Genomic DNA, 6,832 nt, shown 5'->3' on the forward strand with positions numbered 1-6,832 from the left:
AAATCAATTTTAGACGTCTCTTGTCTGTTAAAGACAGAGTCATGGACACTGAATCTATCTGGAAACCCAGAAAGGTTACCCTTGTCTGAGGAATCAATGAACTTTTTGGTAAATTGATCCTCCAACCATGATCTTGAAGAAACAACACAAAGTCGATTCGTATGAGATTCTGCTAAATGTAAAGACTGAGCAAGTACCAAGATATCGTCCAAATAAGGAAATACCACAATACCCTGTTCTCTGATTACAGACAGAAGGGCACCGAGAACCTTTGTAAAAATTCTTGGAGCTGTAGCTAGGCCAAACGGCAGAGCCACAAACTGGTAATGCTTGTCCAGAAAAGAGAATCTCAGGAACTGATAATGATCTGGATGAATCGGAATATGCAGATATGCATCCTGTAAATCTATTGTGGACATATAATGCCCTTGCTGAACAAAAGGCAAGATAGTCCTTACAGTTACCATCTTGAATGTTGGTATCCTTACATAACGATTCAATATTTTTAGATCCAGAACTGGTCTGAAGGAATTCTCCTTCTTTGGTACAATGAAGAGATTTGAATAAAACCCCATCCCCTGTTCCGGAACTGGAACTGGCATAATTACTCCAGCCAACTCTAGATCTGAAACACAATTCAGAAATGCTTGAGCTTTCACTGGATTTACTGGGACACGGGAAAGAAAAAATCTCTTTGCAGGAGGTCTCATCTTGAAACCAATTCTGTACCCTTCTGAAACAATGTTCTGAATCCAAAGATTGTGAACAGAATTGATCCAAATTTCTTTGAAAAAACGTAACCTGCCCCCTACCAGCTGAGCTGGAATGAGGGCCGCACCTTCATGAGGACTTAGAAGCAGGCTTTGCCTTTCTAGCAGGCTTGGATTTATTCCAGACTGGAGATGGTTTCCAAACTGAAACTGCTCCTGAGGATGAAGGATTAGGCTTTTGTTCTTTGTTGAAACGAAAGGAACGAAAACGATTATTAGCCCTGTTTTTACCTTTAGATTTTTTATCCTGTGGTAAAAAAGTTCCTTTCCCACCAGTAACAGTTGAGATAATAGAATCCAACTGAGAACCAAATAATTTGTTACCCTGGAAAGAAATGGAAAGTAGAGTTGATTTAGAAGCCATATCAGCATTCCAAGTCTTAAGCCATAAAGCTCTTCTAGCTAAAATAGCTAGAGACATAAACCTGACATCAACTCTGATAATATCAAAAATGGCATCACAGATAAAATTATTAGCATGCTGAAGAAGAATAATAATATCATGAGAATCATGATCTGTTACTTGTTGCGCTAAAGTTTCCAACCAAAAAGTTGAAGCTGCAGCAACATCAGCCAAAGATATAGCAGGTCTAAGAAGATTACCTGAACACCGACAAGCTTTTCTTAGAAAGGATTCAATTTTCCTATCTAAAGGATCCTTAAACGAAGTACCATCTGACGTAGGAATAGTAGTACGTTTAGCAAGGGTAGAAATAGCCCCATCAACTTTAGGGATTTTGTCCCAAAATTCTAATCTGTCAGACGGCACAGGATATAATTGCTTAAAACGTTTAGAAGGAGTAAATGAATTACCCAATTTATCCCATTCTTTGGAAATTACTGCAGAAATAGCATTAGGAACAGGAAAAACTTCTGGAATAACCACAGGAGATTTAAATACCTTATCCAAACGTTTAGAATTAGTATCAAGAGGACCAGAATCCTCTATTTCTAAAGCAATTAGTACTTCTTTAAGTAAAGAACGAATAAATTCCATTTTAAATAAATATGAAGATTTATCAGCATCAATCTCTGAGACAGAATCCTCTGAACCAGAAGAGTCATCAGAATCAGAATGATGATGTTCATTTAAAAATTCATCTGTAGGGAGAGAAGTTTTAAAAGATTTTTTACGTTTACTAGAAGGAGAAATAACAGACATAGCCTTCTTTATGGATTCAGAAACAAAATCTCTTATGTTATCAGGAACATTCTGCACCTTAGATGTTGAAGGAACTGCAACAGACAATGGCACTTTACTAAAGGAAATATTATCTGCATTAACAAGTTTGTCATGACAATTAATACAAACAACAGCCGGAGGAATAGCTACCAAAAGTTTACAGCAGATACACTTAGCTTTGGTAGATCCAGCACTAGACAGCGATTTTCCTGTAGTATCTTCTGACTCAGATGCAACGTGAGACATCTTGCAATATGTAAGAGAAAAAACAACATATAAAGCAAAATTGATCAAATTCCTTAAATGACAGTTTCAGGAATGGGAAAAAATGCCAAAGAACAAGCTTCTAGCAACCAGAAGCAATGAAAAATGAGACTGAAATAATGTGGAGACAAAAGCGACGCCCATATTTTTTAGCGCCAAATAAGACGCCCACATTATTTGGCGCCTAAATGCTTTTGGCGCCAAAAATGACGCCACATCCGGAACGCCGACACCTTTGGCGCAAAATAACGTCAAAAAATGACGCAACTTCCGGGCGACACGTATGACGCCGGAAACGAAAAAGATTTTTTTGCGCCAAAAAAGTCCGCGCCAAGAATGACGCAATAAAATGAAGCATTTTCAGCCCCCACGAGCATAACAGCCCACAGGGAAAAAGAGTCAAATTTTTGAAGGTAAGAAAAAATGATTAATTCAAATGCATTATCCCAAATATGAAACTGACTGTCTGAAAAATAAGGAATGTTGAACATTCTGAGTCAAGGCAAATAAATGTTTGAATACATATATTTAGAACTTTATAAACAAAGTGCCCAACCATAGCTTAGAGTGTCACAGAAAATAAGATTTACTTACCCCAGGACACTCATCTACATGTTTGTAGAAAGCCAAACCAGTACTGAAACGAGAATCAGCAGAGGTAATGGTATATATAAGAGTATATCGTCGATCTGAAAAGGGAGGTAAGAGATGAATCTCTACGACCGATAACAGAGAACCTATGAAATAGACCCCGTAGAAGGAGATAATTGAATTCAAATAGGCAATACTCTCCTCACATCCCTCTGACATTCACTGCACGCTGAGAGGAAAACCGGGCTCCAACTTGCTGCGGAGCGCATATCAACGTAGAATCTAGCACAAACTTACTTCACCACCTCCATCGGAGGCAAAGTTTGTAAAACTGAATTGTGGGTGTGGTGAGGGGTGTATTTATAGGCATTTTGAGGTTTGGGAAACTTTGCCCCTCCTGGTAGGAATGTATATCCCATACGTCACTAGGTCATGGACTCTTGCTAATTACATGAAAGAAAAGGAAAATACCAAAAATATGCGCTTTTTTACGATGATGGAATGGTAAATATAGTCGAGATTTATCATTAACACGCCGCATCTCGACTTTGGAAAAAAGCGGTATAATACGACCAGTTTTTTGATAAATATTGGCGCACAAGTGCGCCTCACAGAGGGCGAGCTGCGGAGAACTTCTTGGAGAACTGAAAGTCGGATTTCTCCAAACAATGATATTGTTTGAAGTGAGCAGTCAAATATGCAGTAGCGCTGCAAAGCAGCAACACATTGCTTGTTAACTAGCTCTCAGAGATTTTTTCAAACCCGCCCCCTAGCCTTTCCCAGTCTGCAAAACTGTTTATTCTGAATTTAAGACGTTAGTATGAGCATTGCATCTTGTTTATTACTACATTTCTATGTTAGACCAAGAGAAAAGGAAACAGATTTATTCAAGAGACATTTAAAAAAAAAAAAAATTGTATGCAGCTAATTTGCAATGCAATTATATTATAAAAGCATTACAAATTGCTTTATTCTTCAGTTAACCAACACATTGCATTTGAACTGGTGCCTTAGTGTAACTGTCTAATTTAAATTTTTATGTTATTTAAATGACCTGCAGAAAAAAAAAAAATCGCTGAAAGTGAAGAAAAGTTTTGCCTCTGGGCCTATGCATACACGTATAGCCCACATATATGTATACAAACTCACATATACACTTCTTAAAATATACATGTATGCATTCATGTACACACAAACCTCATAATAAAGACTGTTCCCTCTGCCACACACACAGCGCCCTCCCCAATACATTATATACAGATACATAGTATAGAGAGGCTCACTCTGCATATCTCTCTCACCCCCCCTTCCAGTATCTTATATACAGATATATAATATTATAAAAAGGTTATCTATGCCTTACACACACAGCCCCCTACCCAGCACCTTATATACAGATATATTATATTATAAAGAGGTTCTCTCTGTCCTACACACAGCTGTGTGCTCAGTAATGTATATACAGATATATATTATAAAAAGGTTATCTATGCCTTACACACACAGCCCCCTACCCAGCACCTTATATACAGATATATTATAGAGATGATCCCTCTGTCTCTCACACACCAACCTCATTCCCAGTACCTTATATACAGGTATATAATATTATAGAGATGATTCCTCTGTCTCTCACACACAACCTTATCACCAGTACCTTATATGCTATTATGGTTTCCTCTGCCTCAAACACACACAATCCTCTGCAGTAGCTTATATAGAGGCATTTTTATTTAAGAGACGTTCGCACTGACACATTTCCACAATGCTTTATACACAGACACATCACCAGTTAGAAAGTTACCTACATGAAACCATCGTATAGAGGGCTGAGACAGCAGCAGTGTGTTCCGTATAACAACAACTATGACTGCACTCACTGTAGCGAATAGCGTAGCGATCAAGTCACAAACAGCTACAGAAAGCTGCATTTAATGTGCATTAGAGATGCCTGCACAGCTACTTCCTGTAAATCTCTTCCCCGTGTGGTCACATCAGTCACGTGGCTTGTGACATCACCGGTCCTTCTGCTGGAAGGGAACTAGCTGCTACACTATCGGGAAACACAATGGGGTTGACTTGGAGATATTGATTAAGCACCTACTTGCTACTTGTTTATGTATAGTGAAGTAAGTACAGAATGTGCAATTGTGTCATGTGTGTAATATGTGTATCTCACTGGTTTATATGACTGTAGCTTTGTAGTGCTATGTGCCTGTGTATAATGTGCTGAGGAGAGGTGGAGTGGAGTGAGTGTCAGACAGATCTGTAGTGTTGTGTTATATACCTGTGTATAAGTAGGCTTACCAGAAGTCCCACTTTTACTGGGATTGTCCCGGTTTGGAGGCGCTGTCCCAGTGTCCCACCCAGTTGTTCATTCTGTCCCAGTAGGGTTGCCACCTTCAGGTTTCAAATCATGTGTCCGGGTTTCAGACCACCTGAAACCCGGACACATTATTCAAAATGACTGGACTGTGGCTCTCCAGCATAATTGGATGCTGGTACTTACATACAGCCCTACTTAGCTTAACGTCCGTGTCCTTCAATGTTTACATTTAGTAATTTGCATTGAGGTATAGAGTAGCCTCTTAAACAGCTTTAGCAGGTACGTGTTTCTTTTTTACTTTCATTCAATGTTGTATTTATGCCTTATCAGTATTTGGCTCTGTTCCTTAAAGGGACACTGTACCCAAAATTTTTCTTTCGTGATTCAAATTGAGCATGAAATTTTAAGCAACTTTCTAATTTACTCCTATTATCAAATTTTCTTCATTCTCTTGGTATCTTTATTTGAAATGCAAGAATGTAAGTTTAGATGCCGGCCCATTTTTGGTGAACAACCTGGGTTGTCCTTGCTGATTGGTGGATAAATTCATCCACCAATAAAAAAGTGCTGTCCAGAGTACTGAAACCAAAAAAAAGCTTAGATGCCTTCTTTTTCAAATAATGATAGCAAGAGAACAAAGAAAAAATGATAATAGGAGTAAATTAGAAAGTTGCTTAAAATTGCATGCTCTTTCTGAATTACAAAAGAAAAAATTTGGGTTCGGTGTCCCTTTAATTAGACACCTAAAACACATATTACACTGCAGATATTACATTGTGAAATTGATAATTATGAAAGTGATAATTATGCTTGATGTTTGGCATTATTTAGAATCTGAGATTTAGATTAATGATTTATTTGCAATGACAACATAATGGTGCCTTTTTCACTAGGGGGTGGTGTTATGGTCTATTTAAACTGTGTGATTCACTTGTTTGACTGAGGAAGAGTAGAGTATCCACGAAACATTACACACATAAAAGTTACTACTTTAAAAGGACCGGTAATTGCCACGCCCCCTTGACCACGCTCCTGACCATACCCCCACTGGCACCGCACCAGATAGTCCCAGTTTCACCTCTAAAAATTATGGTAAGCCTATGTATAAGGTGCTGGGGAGAGGTGGTGTGAGTGTTAGACAGATCTGTAGTGTTATATACCTGTGTATGAGGTGCTGGGGAGAGGTGTAGTGAGTGTCAGACAGATCTGTAGTGTTATATACCTGTGTATGAGGTGCTGGGGAGAGGTGGTGTGAGTGTTAGACAGATCTGTAGTGTTATATACCTGTGTATGAGGTGCTGGGGAGAGGTGGTGTGAGTGTTAGACAGATCTGTAGTGTTATATACCTGTGTATGAGGTGCTGGGGAGAGGTGTAGTGAGTGTCAGACAGATCTGTAGTGTTATATACCTGTGTATGAGGTGCTGGGGAGAGGTGTAGTGAGTGTCAGACATATCTGTAGTGTTATATACCTGTGTATGAGGTGCTGGGGAGAGGTGGTGTGAGTGTGAGACAGATCTGTAGTGTTATATACCTCTGTATGAGGTGCTGGGGAGAGGTGGTGTGAGTGTGAGATAGATCTGTAGTGTTATATACCTGTGTATGAGGTGCTGGGGAGAGGTGGAGTGAGTGTTAGACAGATCTGTAGTGTTATATACCTGTGTATGAGGTGCTGGGGAGAGGTGTAGTGAGTGTCAGAC

At 39.1% G+C, this 6,832-nt stretch overlaps 1 protein-coding gene across 2 annotated transcripts in view; it reads right to left on the reverse strand.

Annotated features, from left to right (window-relative positions):
- The window catches only part of LOC128657008 (gastrula zinc finger protein XlCGF26.1-like), a 107,415-nt gene extending 102,659 nt beyond the window's left edge, over positions 1-4,756 (reverse strand). For both annotated transcript variants that reach the window (XM_053711231.1, XM_053711230.1), the window contains exon 1: positions 4,617-4,756. The gene's annotated coding sequence lies outside the window, so the exon portion shown is untranslated. The remainder of the gene's footprint in view (positions 1-4,616) is intronic.
- Positions 4,757-6,832: the final 2,076 nt, after the last annotated feature.

Source organism: Bombina bombina, chromosome 4 (genome assembly GCF_027579735.1).
Source record: "Bombina bombina isolate aBomBom1 chromosome 4, aBomBom1.pri, whole genome shotgun sequence".
Taxonomy (NCBI): Eukaryota; Metazoa; Chordata; class Amphibia; order Anura; family Bombinatoridae; genus Bombina; species Bombina bombina.